Here is an 18057-nt window from a genome sequence, read left to right as displayed (position 1 = left end):
GAGGTATTACACAGATATAAGGCTACATAGTAATATAAAAGAAAGTACTGCCACTTCATGTTGAAAATTATATTCTATTGTCTAAAGAAAAAATGTTTTTTTAATTATAATTATGGCATCAGTATTGAATATCGAGTTTGAATTTTTTGTTACATGTGCATAAAATTTGCAGGACTCATGATCAAATCCAAATTATGAGTGACCCAAGCCTTGAGAAAATTATGGTACATGTTTTGACCTAGACCTGAAATGAGATGGTCCTATTGTGTTCTTTCTGCCTAGGCCCTGCTCTCCTGTGGGCTCGCCTACAGTTTAACAAATAAACATGAGGTTGAGAATCATGCCTTGGTTTAACTGGATCCCCTCAGAGCTGTTTCTTATACATTGATGGAAATCCAGATTTTTGATTTGTTTAAAGGTCCTTTATTACATAAAATTGATCCTTCTTAGTTTTAAGACATGTTATAATGTTGTTTGTTACCTTCTCAAAAACATTGTTTGTGTTTCGTTTCGTTCACACGTTTGAGTAACCCTTTATTATTAGTCTGTCTACATCTCCAGTGATAGTTTTGATAGCTACCTTTTACCCTTAGTTCAGTAGAGAGTGGTAATTTCCAGGTTGAAATTATCCAAATAATTCTAGTGAAGGTGTGTGAAATTTAAAAACACAGTTGTGCACTTCCTGTATTACCACATGACATCACAAGATGGAACAGAGTGTTTTCTGTTTATGAGAAGAACTCTATGCTAAATATGCTAAATATGCAGGATTTATGTGTTAAACATGTGTGAATGAAGCAAAACACAACTCCAGGTCTGTTTGTGAAGAGGAACCATTAGAAGATCAGAGAGAGATCAGAAAAGAGCATAATATGGACCCTTTAAAGTGTATATAATCAATATAACAAAATTATGTCCAAAATCTAAGCAAACCTGAGGACATTGTTTCATGTAAGGACAATAAGGGACATAGGACACGATAAGGGACATATAAAGAACATAGGACCTGATAAGGGACATAGGACACAATAAGGGACATAGGACACAATAATAACATAGGACACAGGACACTGCGACTAAAAAAAAAACATCCCAGGCAAGTACAGCAGGAGGATAAGCAGCTCTGTGGGTGGTCCAGACCGGGCCCATGCACCGTGCTAAGGTACAGGCATAACAAACACAGCAGACTGAGCGCTAAAGGGAGACACAGATCCCCTTACACTCACTGGGAAGAGGTGTAGGACTAACCTCTGTAAATATTGACCTGCCGGTAGGCAGGTCAATATGCCTCAGATGAAGGGTCAGATGAAGGTCACATGAAGGTCATGTGAAGGTTGCTCTGTGTTACTTTGACCAACCAGAGAGCTGAAGACCATACAAGGGATTCAAGACCACAAAGTACAGCTGAGTGATGGAAAATCTAGATATTTTTGTTAATCAATCATGATTTTAAAGGAACTGTGTGCAGCCTGCACTCTTACTGTTGAAAAAAGGTACTACAATCACAAATGAACCTGTGTTCAGAGCCTTAACCTGCAGATAGAGACACATACAAGTTTTTCTCATTATCAGTATATGGACAGGCCATGCCTCATTTGAAAGTGCAGTAGCTTTCACATGAGGCAGAGGCTGCACCAACACTGAGGTGCTGGGAAAGTGTCAGAGAAATTCCTTTTAAGTTTAAACCAACAGGATCATAGCATTGATTCATGTGAGACTCATACTGGAAAAATCGTATTAAGAATGTCTACCGGTAATTATTATTATTTTTTATTTTTTAAGAATAAATATGGCTTTAATACAGTTATTAATGGTGTTATCACTCTACTTCTTGGTAGGTTGACATAAAAGAACATTCACTCCGAAAGCGGTGCTTGGGCCGGTGTGAACCAGTCACATTCTGGGCTGCAGTAAACAGCCGGTCTGGAAGCACTTGAAACAGGGGGTCTCGGAATGGCTCCACCACTCTGGAGCGGAATGAGTATAGTGCAAATCGGATCACATATATTTGTATGAATGGGAGCAGCAGAGCTGCTGTTTGATATGTTTGTCTGATGAGGTCATTTGGAACAATTTCATATCAGCCAGTCTACTCCTGCCTCTGTCTGCGCAGGTGAGCTTGGGTCTCTCTGCGCAGGTGAGCCTGGGTCTGTCTGTTGTTCAAACAGTTTTTTCTCCTCATCCACCACCACGTGCAGTTGTTATGGTGTATTTAGCCACAGGTGAAAGAAAAGACATCCACGTATAGCACCAGGGAAGTGACTGTTTGCATGCATATTCACGGGTCTCTGTCGCCTAAAGCGAACTCAAAGAAATAAGTTCTTTGATCAGCTGATGGACTCTCATGTGGCTCATGGTGTGTCGGGTGAATGATGCGTTGTGTATGTGAACAAAGGTAACCCAAAAGTAAAGTAAACAGAACTAAATCTAGTGCCACTGGGGTCACTCCACAGAGCCACTGTGTAGCAACGTGTAAAAATGATCTAAAACAACAAATGAATGTTTTTCATCGCAGTGCCAAAAAGAAGGAAAAATCTCCAAAGACTGTACTCTGGTCCAAACCACATGCTTTTACTGAGACTGGATTATTTGTGGATTTGTCCATTAAAGATGGCTGGGATATTAACTGATAAGACATAATATATTTAGATCACCATGTAGCTTTTTTTGAAAAGGCTATATTCAACGAAAACATCATATTAACATCTTTTTTAAGTTTTATTTTTGTTTTTTGATGCTCTGAGTTTCCCCTTTCCTTTGCTCCTTGCTCTAAGTCACTCCCTCTTCACAACACAACACAAAACGGACTTGTACTGCTACTTTATACTTTCATCATCAGACTATTTTCCAAACCAGTATGCAAATACACGGAATAAGGCCCAGTACTGTAACACGATATTGCACTGTGTGAGAGTGGCTTTTTGTTGTGGAATCCGCAGTGTTTATACATGAGACAAACAGCCCTATTATATTTTATGATCTGGATTTGGGGATCGAGTTTTGGATTGTTGGAGCTCCCCCAGACCACACTCCAACAGGACTCTAGAATGTGGATGCCTTTCTCACAGAAATGTATTTTATCTTTCCCCAGCAACCCTATAGCTCACATGGACCCAAACAGCAGTAGATGCTTTATAGTGGGTGTTTAAACCAGGTAGCCTCTGGTTCATAGGAGAATGAGTAACACCACTTCAAATTGCAAAGGCTGCCATTTTAGTACCATAATTTCCTCCACAAACAACAAAATCTCCTATCTTATTCTGGATAAAAACTGCTAACCCTGTAGTTTCTGAAGTGTGATTCTTGTTAATTTGTTCATTATTTCAGTCTTTTTGTTAATTCTTATGGACATGTGAAAAATGTGAATTTTGAGACAGATAAAGCTAAAGATGCAACAGTACAGCGTTTTCAATTCAGATGCAATATCAAAAATTTGGCTTTAAAGGCAATGTACCAGATTTTGTTTTTTTTTTCATAAACTAAACTTTAGCCCAAACTTATTCCTCACTTTCATCACACATAATGAGCATCCTAATTATTCAGCGCAAAAGGTTTAAAATGCATCAAAACATCCAGAGGCCAGAGCAGTTTTGACATCAAAGTATTGCTAACAACAACTAGCATGCTAATAGCACACCAATTTTATTGCCTGGTTCTAAAATAAATAAATAAGCATTTCAGACTACACACAGCGATTTCATTGTCTTGTTTCCATTGGTTCACTTAGGAGTGGATCAGTGCGGGCTACAAGTGTTTCCATTGTGTAAAGGGAACCGTACTGCTCTGTTTGACGAGCTGGAAGCGCTGGGTGTACTAGCTCCCAGAGGGGGCCAGCGCAGTACAGTACAGTTCTAGGCATGGCTAAAACAACTAAACAGATGATTGGGCAAGAGAGGCGCCCTTCTACTGCAAAAATGAGATGGCAAAAAGCAAATATAAACATAAAACAATAATTTCTCACCAAACACTGACTTGTGATGATCCACTGTATTTCCTGTGATGTGACATAAATGTTGAGCCGATATGCTCTGCAAAACAAAGCTAGGAACGAATGCAACATCTGTTTCCTATTTATATTTCCAGTGCATAATGCATCTAATGTGAGCCAAACCCAATGCATTACATACTTTAAAACGAGGCGTAGACTCGCAGAGAAGTGAAATAAATGCAGGAACAGGTGGCGTTAAACCAGAATTGTTTTTTCTTTATGCTAGCTTTAGCCATATCTCACAGCTCCACTTTTTGTGTTTCAGTGAGATCAGCCTTATGGGCTCGACACACAGGGAGCGACATCACTCGCTCTCCATTTATTTTCAATGTTACCTGTGCGACACTGCGAAAATCGCTCGTCTCTCTCACCTCCACGACAAGCGAAAGTCGTGCACTTGAAAACCTCGCACTCGTGCATGTCGACGTGCACACGTGGGCCTGCGACGCGACTAATGAAAGTTGAAAAATGTTCTACTTTTATCACTGTCGCCTGCACAACAGCCAATCAGCAAGAGTTTGATTGACGAGCCAATGCACTGTCCACTTCAGAAACATGGAGGAGAAAATTATACTCATGGTGTCGGATTTCCCAATTATTTTTGACATCTCAAAGAGACTACCAAGATATATCAAAAAAAGCAGCTGCCTGGGAACTCGTTGGTGCCAGGGTGAATATGAGTGAAATTTGTTAATTCAGATAAATTTATGGAGGCTAATAACCAAATGTATTAAAGACTGATTCAACATTAAAAATATATATATATTTAAGGTTTTTACATTAAACAGAATTAGCTGCAGAATAGGGTGGACCCAGGATCGCTTTTTTTTAGTTTTGTAGAGTGCAACCAATTGTAATATTTTAGTCAAATGAAGCAAAACTTTACGAGATTTCATTTTAGCGTCTTTTTCCCATCTACCGCTATTAACCTCAAAATTCCCTCCAAATAAACAGCCAATCAGACATGTAGGAGGCTCACGATCTGCTCTGGAACAGAGCGCAACGTGACAAGCTAGTCGCTGCAGTTTGTCGCGCGCAGTATGTGCTACTGACGCATCTCCGCTGTAGCGCATTAAGCGCACTCTGTAGTGCACACAGGATGTATTTGTATTGACAATCTGGCAACCAACTGAATGACGCTACACTTGATCTTGCGATGATTGGCCAACTTTATTGTAAGCAAGCACGAGTGTGAAGTAAACAAATGCATAATGTAACTGTACTGTGCCCGACAAAGCTACCCATCGGTGCAGAGAAGCGTAAAAAGAAGAAAAAAGAAGAGAAGAAACATCAATCTAGAGGTAATGTTGAGTGAATCTTACAAAGATATTAATGCAATTCTTAATGTGACAAGTTACGTTATCGTCATTTTAATTCACAATGTCGCCACTCACCACTATCTCAAGTATGTCAACATGCTAGTAGCACTTAGCATAGCATCGCAGCGGCAGGTGTACAGGCGGTGGGGCCCAGCCCAGGTCCAGCGCAAGGTGGTGTTACTGTGTTTGTGACCGACCGTGCAGCCTTTGTCCCAGTAGTGAAAGTCATGTGTTATTATGAAACATAACATTTTCATGATCATGTTTCCTGCCTGTAAATTATGTGTGTGTGTAGTATATTGTTGTTAGCCAGTTAGCGTCAAATCTGCTGTTGTGCATCTCTTAACATTAAATCCAGGCTAAGGCGTTGCTGTCAGTGTGTCTCACTGTCGCTGTGGTGTTTGGTGCTACATTGCTCGGCTAAATTATTGAGAGAGCCTGGGCATGGAGCTAACAGGACACCAATCTTTCACGTTTGTAGAAGACCTGAGCAGCATAATAAAGCCATGGTTAATAACAGACTTATTTTATTCAATGCAATTTATAAACTATATATAACTATTATATAATTATAATCCCTATTCCTAAACATTTCACATTTTACTTAAAATGAATGCAGATTCATAGATACAATACTTATTGCCTATGATTCAGAGGCTGTAAAATGTGAAGCCATGTGGCTCGTGATGGCAGAAACTTAAAAAAGAGTTTAAGGAAATGTCTGATATTTCAGGGTAATGTTTAATAATCTTTCAATTGTTGGATGTTTTATTGAATTTTAATACATGTTTGAATTCACTTTTTTAAGTTGTATAAATGTCATTTTTTATCCAATGCACACCACCACAGTGTTCAATTTTATGTATTCATAAGGTTAATAATTGGGCTTTTTGCCTCTTCCTGCACCTGTGTTTTTTTTTTTTATAAACTGTGTCCTTTTTATTGTTATATATTATATGAGTGCTAAAAATAAATAAATAACGTAATAGTCACAAATAATGGCAAAGTGCCTGTGATAAAGCCTATAATTATTTCATTTCATCATTATTGTCATTATTCAGGATTTGGATTTACATTTAGTCTGACTGACTGTGTTTTATATTTTTTTCTGCAAAGGCTCTTTAGACAAGTTCTTTGCCATTGGAGATGAAGTGACATTCACAACTCAAGATGCTGCTGAAGATGCTGAAGCTGGTAATGTCTGGTGATAATAACTTATTACTTAAGTAATTTATCAGAGTGTACACATTAGTAATTTATGAATATAAATAATTACAATATGGTATTCAACACATAGCCTAATGTTTTTTTGTGATATCAACACAGTTTGACTCAATGTTATAGCCAATATTGTATTAAATTATCTATACAAATCAACAACTGCCTGACTTCAGTCACTTACTCCTGGCAGTGTTTATCATATCAACCATTAATATATAAAGGAAAAAGTATATTTAGTGGGTCTTATGTTAAAACTGATTTAGTCTAAACAGCTGTTTTTTTGTTGTTTTTAAAAAAAATGTGTATTATATAGCTTTTACAACCTGTTTGTATATTCTAATTTTAGCCAATAGAGCCACATTATAATGCACCACCTATTTTGATACCGGTACTGTGTTCTGACTTAAGATTCTTGATGTCTATGGTGTGTTACTTATACAGCCTGTAATCTGTAGAGATCTGTGCAGTATATCAAGATGCAATGTGGGATTTGTGTTGCTGATGTGGTGAGGGTCCCCAAGGCAAATTCTGCTTAGGGCCCCCTAAAGGCTAGGAAACACAGCCCCCTGACCTGGAGCATGGAAACACAACTCAACTGGAAGAAGCCGCACCAAAGAGACCCTCTCTAAGGCGGATCCTAGTGAACCATGCCTATTCTATTCCAAGACTATTCTGACCCCAAGAGCTTCTTTTACAAGTGTTGGGGCACATAACACAAATAAAACAAAACTGATCTAAATATGATATAGAACTTTTATTAAGTAACTACAGGACAGAGCAAAAGTGAAAATACTGCAAGACCTTCTGGATAGCACTGACAGACCTAGTAAGTGACAACTAAATTGGTCAACGGAGAACACTTTGGCTTGGAAGCCTGGGGCCAGTACCAAGCAGTTGTACAAAAGACAATAAGGAAAGGTCTACATGTGTCTCATTTATGTGACCTAGAAATACTTGTTCAAATCTTGTTTTGATATTGTTTCTATGATTAACCCCTTACCATTCCGGGTCATTTTGGTGAAATTGTCTTTTTCTGACCTCTCCAAATTAAAATGATCACCATTATTGAACCCTCAGTTGCATATACACAAATTTGGGGGCTTTGTAAAGGTAACACCCTAGTTTTACCCACACGTCTCAGAATCACTGTAAGTATGTCTGGTAAGCATTTATACACTTTGGAACACGTAAAAAATCATTTTCTTCATCCTCACCTAAATTTTTTTTGTTAAAATGAAGGTGTAGAAAGCTGCAGTAGGTAGCGGGGGACGAAAATACACTATCTCAACTGAAAATGTTGTTGACCTCTCACATTTCAAATTTGAGGTCAATATCTATAAAAATTAGAGTTTTACACTAATTTTATCATTAGTAAATGCAGGCCTCTCCAAACCTATCCAAATGGAGACATTTGGAGAACGTTTGGAAAAAATGCAATAACTTTTGAATGCTTCAACCCACAGACATCAATCATCTTCAAGAGCTCTACTGAAAGCTTACACTTAGAAGAATCTTTATCTGCACACCCAGCTGCTCTATTATTGTACATTTATATAGCATATCAAAACACAATATAAAATATATATTTGTTTATAAAATAAAGTCAAAACAAGTGGTATGTGTCAAAATAAATATATATTTACAAACCACACACTGCAAACAGTGAACAAACACACACACTTCAAAATCTAAACAAACACACACTGCAAAGTGAGAAACACACTGTACACGATTATGACTGTGACAGTCATTATGCAACAGTGGCTCAAGGGTTAGAGCTTTGGTTGGAGGATCGAGTCCCGCTCGGAGCAAGTTCTGTCATTGTGTCCTTAGGCAAGACACTTCACACATCACATAGTACGAAAGTGGTGTGTGCATGAATGGTTGAAGGAGGGGGCCGATGGCGCAGATTGACATTAGCTAATGCTAATGATTGCATGTGATATATCTGACCCACAATTAAGTCAATAGCAGAATAAACCATGCTTACCATTCGGGAACAGCATCCAATCCATCAAAACATAAGGCCCTCTACTCCTGAGTCCATCATGAGATCTTCACTTGGTTCCACAAACCGCTCCAGGTCCGAGATGCCCCTAGTTTAACTTGTGCAAACATTCACAATGTCCTCGGTTGCGTACTTCCTTTGTTTGGTCCATTTCGTCATGCTTAAAATGCAAAACTGCTGCAAAACAGTGCGTAAAACTATCATGCATCATGCATTGTTGTGTTCCGCTGCTCAATGGCTATAAGGGGAAAACATCACTAACCGTGTGTAATGTAACTGCTTGATTCTACAAGGGGGAGATTGGGGCATAATCTTTCAGTCATCTGTAGCACTGATTCACTGTCTGGGTCTCTAGTAACCCACACCCCCACCTTATTGGCCAACATTGGGGTCAATCACAAGCTAACAAGTTTGTTTCGCACTGAGGAACAAAGCTGGCGCTTATTATGCTTGAAATTGACAAAAGAAATGGAAAAAAGTGACAGAGCAGATTTCACTTTTCTGCATCAGATTGGACATGGAGGATCTAATTTATTTTGTGGACATAATTTCTTCACTGGATTATATTCTCTGGACCTGTATGGAACGAAGACCAACTTTGTGGGGATATGTTGATGTTTGACAGAACTAGAGCACTCAAAGATAAGTGAAGTCCAAATCCACATTTCTGACTTCTCTGTAAAAATGACTTTCCTGTCAGCACTGTGGTGATTGCAGGTGAAAATGGATATTGCATATTCAGAAAGATGAGTGCTGTAGCTTTCATTTGATGTGTAGATTGTTTGTGTGGGTGACGCAGAAATATCTGTACATTGCTGTAAAGTTGTAACGTAAAGGCAATGGCCCGGAATGTTAAGGGGTTAATATCTATGTATTGTTTATTGTCAGATAAATAGATCTAAATCCAGCATATATAATGCAACAAAGAATTCATCACTTACTGCATACAGTTAGCCAATCAGAGCCTAACCTGTATGCAGGCATGTGATTGGCTAAAGCCCGCTAGTAACATTCTCATTCATTTCCCAAACTACAGATTGTGATATGCAAACGAGATTGTTGTGAAATCTTTTGTAAAATACAACTTGACTGTATAAACTGCCGTCTCCAATGACAGCACTTGTTCCCAGGGACTGTTTTATTTAGGCCCACATAAACACGGGTTCAGATATTGGTCCTGTTTTCTGCTGAGTCACCTTCACTCCACAATTAAACAGAAAGTCACATGAAGACAGGGAATTGTGCAACACATTATTTTCAAGCCGGTCCAAAGAAGAGTGTGAGTGTGTGTGAGTGGGGGTGGAGGGATCTAAAGGACGAAAAGGGTGAGCTAGATGGGAGGAGGGGAGGGGAGGGGTCAACAGGACTAACCAGGAGAATGAAGAGGATGGGTGATTAGTCATGTCAATAATATATGATATTGTGATATCATGACATCCCTAGCATACAGCTAGAGATGTCAGATTTTCTGAGCCTAAGTTTGGGTGTGCTTGTCACTTTCAAACAATCTGGCCAATAAATGTGCAGGTTTTATATCATAAACATACATTTACCCCAAACCAAGTCACACACTTCCTCTGCTTCCATCAGAATGACAGAGCCTCTATTTACTGTGACAGGCTTTCAAATATTTGTGCAGAAAATGTTTACTCAACTGGGCAAATATCATCTGCCCGCCTTAAAATGGAGCCTCTGCCTCTCCATTCTGCACCACACAACCACAACCCGAAATGTGAAGGAACTACGTACAGCCCTGGGTATGTATGGCTTTATGGCCTCAATACCTAACTGGGGTGAGTGTGCGCGTTTGTGTGTGTGTGCAAGGCGGGTGGGGTCTTTTGTTGTCAATAGCCACTCTTAAAAGGTACTGTAGCTGATTTTACCGACTTAAAAAAACAAAACAAAAAACAGAACTAGTTTTAAACAGTTTGCAGTGGTCTAAAGTTATTCCTCACTTACCCTATACATTCTGAGCATCCTAATTATTCACTGCAAAGGATTGGCTTTACCATCATGTTCAAGTCAACAACAACATCTAGTATACTAAAAGTACACTAGTCTATAATTAGATGCAGATAGCAAACATTTGTCTGGAAAAAATAATAGTCTCCATATCCGGAGATCCGGTCGTTGAGGTCCCCACCTTCGACTGCCGCCCTAATCTCTGCACCCGCCCCTCATGGCTCCTCCTGCAGGTGGTGGGTCCACGGGAGGACGGCCCCACGTCGTTCCTTCGGACTGGGCCCGGCCGGGTCCCGTGGGGAAAGGCCCGACCACCAGGCGCTCGCCGCCGAGCACCCACCCCAGGCCTGGCTCCAGGGTGGGGCCCCGGTAACGCCAGTCCGGGCGACGTAACTGACCTTGTTGTTTCTCTCTTCATGGGGGCTTCAGAATATGACAGGCGGATCAGTGCAGCGTCTGCAGTGATGCGGTCGCTGTATCGGTCCGTTGTGGTAAAGAAGGAGCTGAGTCCAAAGGCAACGCTTTCGATTTACCGGTCAATCTACGTTCCTACCCTCACCTATGGTCATGAGCTCTGGGTAATGACCGAAAGGACAAGGTCGCGGATACAAGCGGCTGAAATGAGTTTCCTCCGTAGGGTGGCCGGGCGCACCCTTAGGGATAGGGTGAGGAGCTCGGTCACACGGGAGGAGCTTGGAGTAGAGCCGCTGCTCCTACATGTCGAGAGGCACCAGTTGAGGTGGCTCGGGCATCTGCTCAGGATGCCTCCTGGACGCCTCCCTAGGGAGGTGTTCTGGGCATGTCCCACCGGGAGGAGGCCCCGGGGAAGACCCAGGACACGCTGGAGGGACTATGTCTCGGCTGGCCTGGGAACGCCTTGGGGTTCCACTGGAGGAGCTGGAGGACGTGTCCGGAGTGAGGGAAGTCTGGGAGTCCCTGCTTAGACTGCTGCCCCCGCGACCCGGCCCTGGATAAGCGGAAGAAAATGGATGGATGGAAAAAGTGATAAAATTGATATACAGGCCCTTTAATTATATTTAGCAATTCATAAATAAAAATTTTGCCAAATGTTCTCTGGAGTTTTTGTGTTTTTATTTTAATATGCAACAAAATCCTTGTATGAACAATACATGTTATATATTATTGAAATGTTTAAAAAATGCAAACAGAAACGCAGAACAGTGGGTCAAGTACCAAGCCCGATCTATGGAGAGGCGAGCCCCTTCCGAGTGTATGCTTGTTTATCCAAACTCCACTTGTAATTTAATAATAGATACAGTAATATAAGGTCAGTGTCATCCTGTGAAACATTTCTAGCAAAACAATAACATCTCCATCTCTATCACGATCTCTTGTAGGCAAGCAGATGGTGGCTTAAAGCTTTAACCAGAATAAGTCAGATATTTCAAAACATGATGCAATTAATAATTTAATTAAACTAACATACTAAGATAAGACAGAAGTAAAACAAGCATTAATTTTATCTTTAGATGCAGAAAAGGCGTTTGATAGGGTCGAGTGGTCCTACCTTTAGTATTTAAAAAATGTAACCTTTGGGAAAACTGCATTAACTGGATCAAAGCATTATATAGTGAGCCCAAAGCTAGAATCTCTATTAATGGAACCCTCACAGACTGTTTTGGTCTGACTAGGGGTTGCCGCCAAGGATGCTCTTTGTCTCCCATTTTGTTTAACCTGGCAATTGAACCCTTCACAGAGTCCATAAGATATCACAATGAGATTCCCGGAATCACAGTTGGAAAGGTGGAAAATAAGATTTCATTATATGCAGACGACATTGTTCTATATGCTACAGAACCTCAAAAACCCATCCCGTTAATAATAGAAGCTATTGAGAATTTTGGAGCTGTGTCAGGCTGAGTTAACATAAAAAATAAAAAAAAACATGCTTTACTTCTTAATACAAATCAAATGAGGCAACTTCAATTCAATTCAATTCATTTTATTTTTGTAACGCCCAAAATCACAACAACAGTTGTCTCGAAGGGCGTTCATGTTTTGGTTGATGGGGGAAACCGGAGTACCCGGAGGAAACCCATCCAGACACGGGGAGAAACATGCAAAACTCCACACAGAAAGGCCTGGGCGACCCGGGGATCGAACCAAACCTTCTTGCTGTGAGGCATGAGTGTTGCCACTCAGCCACCGTGCTGAAAGAATTGTCCGCTTTTTCCTGGACACAGACGAACTTTAAGTACTTAGGGGTAAATATAAGATGTAATCTAAAGAAGCTCTTTGAGACAAACTACATGCCACTACTTCAAAAAATTTGTGGAAAACTGGAAAACTGGAATCTCCTCCCCAATTCACTCCTTGGTAGGATTCATGTAATTAAAATGAATATATTACCTCATTTATTTATATATACCAGTATCAGTCATTACCATGTTACATTGATAAACTATTCTTTAAATCACTGAATAAACATAGAACTCAATTTATCTGAAAAAAGGTACACCTAGAATTGCCTAAAAAACACTATCCAAATTCAAAGATAAAGGGGGATTGGAGCTTCTAGACTTCAAATTATACTACTGGTCATGTCAAGTAAAAGCTATGTCAGGCTGGCTTGATACACAAAGTTCTCCCCACTGGACATTCATCGAGAGAGAACTTTGCTCTCCTGTTTCATTGGCATCATTGCCATTTATTAAGAATATTAAAATGCTACCTCCCATACCGATTTTGTGTGCCGGGCAAGATGTTAAAAAACACTGTGGACATTCATATCAACATTAGCCCCACTATCCTCAAACCCTGACCTCCCAAGCCCAATCGAAAATCGTTGTTGGCAAACTGGAAAAAATTTGGATTAATGCAGTTTCATTAGTTATTTAAAAAACAGATTTAAAAACTTTCCGATTTAAATGAAGAATGAATGAAGAATACTAAAGCATGAATTTTATAAGTTTTTACAAATGTTTCATCATATTACTACGTTGATTAATCAAAAATGTTTGGCAATAAATGTTTCAGAGTTAGAGAATATGCTATTAAATTTCAAATGTTTGAAGGGGGTGACTCCTAGGGTCTATAAATTGGTGTTGAACTAAATGACGAGCAGTGGAGTAAAATTACTAATGGTGTCTTTCTGAAATTTTTGCATAGAGTATATCTGACCCCACTCAGGATGAGTAAAATGTATGCTAGCTTGTCTCCTAAATGTAACAGATATAAATTTCATACAGGTTTTTATTTTCACATGTTTTGGGAGTCTAATCATTTAAGAGAGTTCTGGAATTTAACACACGACTTTACCGTTAAAATTGTCAAAAAGTCCCTTAAGATATCTCTTATTAGAAGCCTGTTTGGTGTCGAATATGATATAGATATGAATCCAATACTACAGAAACAACTGGGTATGATATCATACTTATTAAAAAAGTATTGTATTAAATTGGAATACAGACAATCCTCCTACATTTGGAATATTTAGACAACTTCTGCTTGATGTCTCTCATTTAGAGTATCAAACATATGCATTAAAACATAGGATGGACCTATACAATGATTTATGGGGATGCCTCATTGACCTCTGACCTTTCAAATGTGGTAAGTAGGTCAAACTCCAGACTAGAAATCAATGTAATATTAAAGTAATGATTGTAAAGATCATAACAGTTATTACTATAAAGACATTATAAACTGATAACAATTAATTATAATGAAAACTACTAGAACAGGACTTTATAATGGAAGTAGACTGCATAAATAACATCGGAGCTGGAGCTGACCTGCTTTCAGATAATTATAGTGATGATTGTATGTTGGAGAGAGGACAGATGCTGACCATCAGAAAACCAAAGGAAAGATGCAAATCGATCATTATTCTTTTTTAAATGTTTTCTATTATTTTTATTTTACTTTATTTTATTTTCTAATTCATGTATTTATTTATTCTATCCTTCTTTGCATACTCGGTGTGGTTTGTGTTTTTTGTTTTTTTCTGGTCAACTTTTGTGCCCATAATATTGATTTACATTAGTATCATCACTTATTATACTTACCATACCTGGCTTGTATATATGTAAACATATGTTTGTATGCATGTACGCGTGCGTGTGCGTGTGTGTGTGTGGGGGTGGGTGTGTGTGTGTGTGTGGGGGGGGGGGGGGGAGTGTGTGTGTGTGTATATATATATATATATATATATATATATATATATATATATATATATATATATATATGTTTATATGTGTGCATGTGTATATACATGTTTATATGTGTATGCATGTATTGAGATGTATATGCGTCTGTTCCTGTGCTTACCCGATGCCCAGGGGTGGGGGGCTGTAAAAATGTTAAAATGCAATAAAAAAAATATGACTTACAAAAAAAATAAAATAAAATAAAACATAAAAAAAAGAGAAATAAGGGTGGCTGGGCTTGGTTGAGTTTCAGATGGTGTACAGATCCAAGACCACATCATTTGCAAAGAGGGGGAGGGGCAGAGGTGGGCATTTAAAAATAAAATCATTATTTTGACCTTTATTCCTTAATTCTGTTATGATTCACAGTTAGAGGTGGCTTAGGTGGCAAAATATTGTCTACAAAGGTTCTCCGAGTTATCTATCCATACTCTATACTAATATTATAAAACAAACATTGAGCTGAGCAGTTTTTGAAAAGCCTTGATCCATAGCAGAACTAGTACAAAACCACATGAAGAAAGTACAATTATTCATTTCTTTAAAAACAAAATCACTATGGTATTGAATCCGTTATCTAGTTGAGACGGATTGATATATCAGCTGAAATTTGCACTCTTTAGCAAAGGCTGTTATTTTTTGGGGGTCAACCAGCTGCCTACAGAATATGCATAAAACTTTATTTAAAGACAAAGAGGACACTACACAAAATGTGACTACTAGTTCTTGCATCCAAAATAATCTAAATGGGCCTTGCATATCCCCCCAATAATGTGGGAAGGGCTTATCAGCCATCGCTTTCTCGAGTCTAAACAATTGGTATTAGCATTGGCCATGAAAAAACCCATATCAGTCGATATCTTGTATTAAGCCTTTTCCTTTGTACCGAAATCAAATCTGAAATTGTCTTATCATTGTGACACAGCACAGAACTATTGCCTACAAGATCCTATTGAAATGGTTGCTTTGAAGATATGGAGAACTGGAATATGGATCCTCCATGATGAGCTTGTCAGAAAGCAGAAAGAATAAGAACAGAAAAAGATTGCACTTTTATGCAAGTTCACTTTACCTCGACCCAAGCCATTTACTAGGGATATATATTAAAGACGCTGTACCTGATTCTTACCATTTAAAAACGTCAAAAACAGAACTACCGTATTTTCCGGACTATGCATCGCTCCAGAGTATAAGTTGCACCAGCAAAAAAATGTGTAATAATGAAGAAAAAAACATATATAAGTTGCACTGGACTATAAGTTGCATTTTTGGGGGAAATTTATGTTACAAAATCTCAAACCAAGAACAGACATTTTATCTTTAAAGGCAAGTTATAATAATAACAATAAAATAGAGAACATACCAGACAATGAACTGAATACATGTCTGGTATGTAAACATAAGATATTAACAGTTAATCAAATAACTAAAGCATAAAAAACAAGCTAACAAGTTTACTCTCGATCTCAGTCCAAATCACTAAATCCAATGAATTCTTCATCCTCAGTGTCGCTTCTGAACAACTCCGCCTCCTCCGGAAGTAGATGAAGCACTGCTTTTGCGTGACTGTCATACTGGTACACAATATGGCGTCATTTGACTATCTTTAAGTTGCAACGCGTATACAGAAATCGTAGCGCGCAGTATCTAAAAGTGAGCGGTGAAAATGTGAAAGCAAAGCGCGCATGAGTCTGACCGCGCGCTGTTTACTCTCCAGCGCCCGCTCTCTTTCTACCTGTGCGCGCTACGGTTTTTATTTTCTTCAGCGAGCGCCCGCTTTGGTTATTTTTTCTTCAACAGAAATACGTCATCAGAACAAGACTTGAACAGACGATCACAGATCCAAGTTATTGGGGAAAATCATGGATTAGGGTAAAATGCATAACATAAACTTAATTATAAAGAATTAAACCATATATATATATATATATATATATATATATATATATATATATATATATATATATATATATATATATATATATATATATTATTTTATTTATTTTTTTTAAAGTTCTACACCATGAATTTGTATTATAAAGTATATATTTGTGCACTACACCATTAAATGATTATTTTCTAAATTACATTAGTGTAATTATATTGATTTATACACAGGTCAGATTGTACTGTCTCAGCCTATTGCTTTTGTACATTGTACCTGCCGCATGCAGCTACACACATTAAAAAGCACAATTGTTTGATTTCATCACCAAATTCACCTTTCTGGAGTAGCCATCCCCATTTACAAATATCACAATATTGTATCTAAAAAGTACATAATAAATGTTAGTATATATATATATAAAAAGTAAAACATTTTATAAATGTAGAGAATATCAGATTAAAAAAACACACGACTTTGGTTTAAAAATCACACTTATGTATCACAGCTGCTCTGAGGCAGATATAAAAATACCTGATAAAAAAAAAAAAGTAGTAACTGCAGCTTACAGTATTTAGGTGCTTGTGTGTAGGTGGGTGTGCGTATGTGTATGTAGGTGCTTGTGTGTAGGTGCTTGTGTGTAGATGGGTGTGCGTATGTGTGTGTAGATGGGTGTGTGTAGGTGCTTGTGTGTAGATGGGTGTGCGTATGTGTATGTAGGTGCTTGTGTGTAGGTGCTTGTGTGTAGATGGGTGTGCGTATGTGTATGTGTGTGTAGGTGGGTGTGTGTAGATGGGTGTGTGTAGGTGCTTGTGTGTAGATGGGTGTGCGTATGTGTATGTGTGTGTAGGTGCTTGTGTGTAGGTGGGTGTGTGTAGGTGCTTGTGTGTAGGTGCGTGTGTGTAGGTGCGTGCAGGTGGGCGTGTGTAGGTGGGCGTGTGTAGGTGGGCGTGTGTAGGGGGGTGGGATGAAAAGTGCTTTATAAATAAAGTTTGATTATTAGATTGATAAAATCAGTAGATTAGTATATTAGTATTCAGTGTACTCATCATTGCTGTAGAAGTGGTGCACATATGTTATGCTGTCTGTAGTGAGTAGTGCAAGCTATGTATAATGTCCACAGTTTTCTCTGGGTAAAGTGTTTTGCAAACCTTATTAGTTTGTGATTTGTATCAATGTGCACCAGTGACAAAGGCCCCCGGACAACAGCAACAACAGCTTTGCTGTCCAGTTCTTCAGACATTGACAAGTATGTTGTTTTGGTTGAAATGCCCTTTTCTTTCATCCTTCTGAAAATGGTAATCTTACTAACACCTAAAAGACTGGCCACACACACATTACAGGCAAAGATATTTCAAGGAGATTTTGAAGGAAGTCAGATGCAAACACAAATTTAGGTCTTCCTCTTTCCCCTTGCTCCAAACTAAAGTAAGTGGGACGTTGCTCATCTTCAATGGCAGACTGAACAAGTCTACCTAAATGCTCCAGACCCTCAATAATGGCTT

The 18057-nt window shown here is 38.7% G+C and overlaps 1 protein-coding gene across 1 annotated transcript in view; it reads right to left on the bottom strand.

Annotated features, from left to right (window-relative positions):
* pias1a (protein inhibitor of activated STAT, 1a) overlaps positions 1-18057 on the bottom strand; it is a 156693-nt gene that overhangs the window by 83235 nt on the left and 55401 nt on the right. The window lies entirely within an intron of this gene.

This window comes from Periophthalmus magnuspinnatus, chromosome 3 (genome assembly GCF_009829125.3).
Source record: "Periophthalmus magnuspinnatus isolate fPerMag1 chromosome 3, fPerMag1.2.pri, whole genome shotgun sequence".
In the NCBI taxonomy this organism is placed as follows: Eukaryota; Metazoa; Chordata; class Actinopteri; order Gobiiformes; family Gobiidae; genus Periophthalmus; species Periophthalmus magnuspinnatus.
Note: the sequence above shows the minus strand (reverse complement) of the source record. Positions and strands in the feature narration are given on the sequence as shown.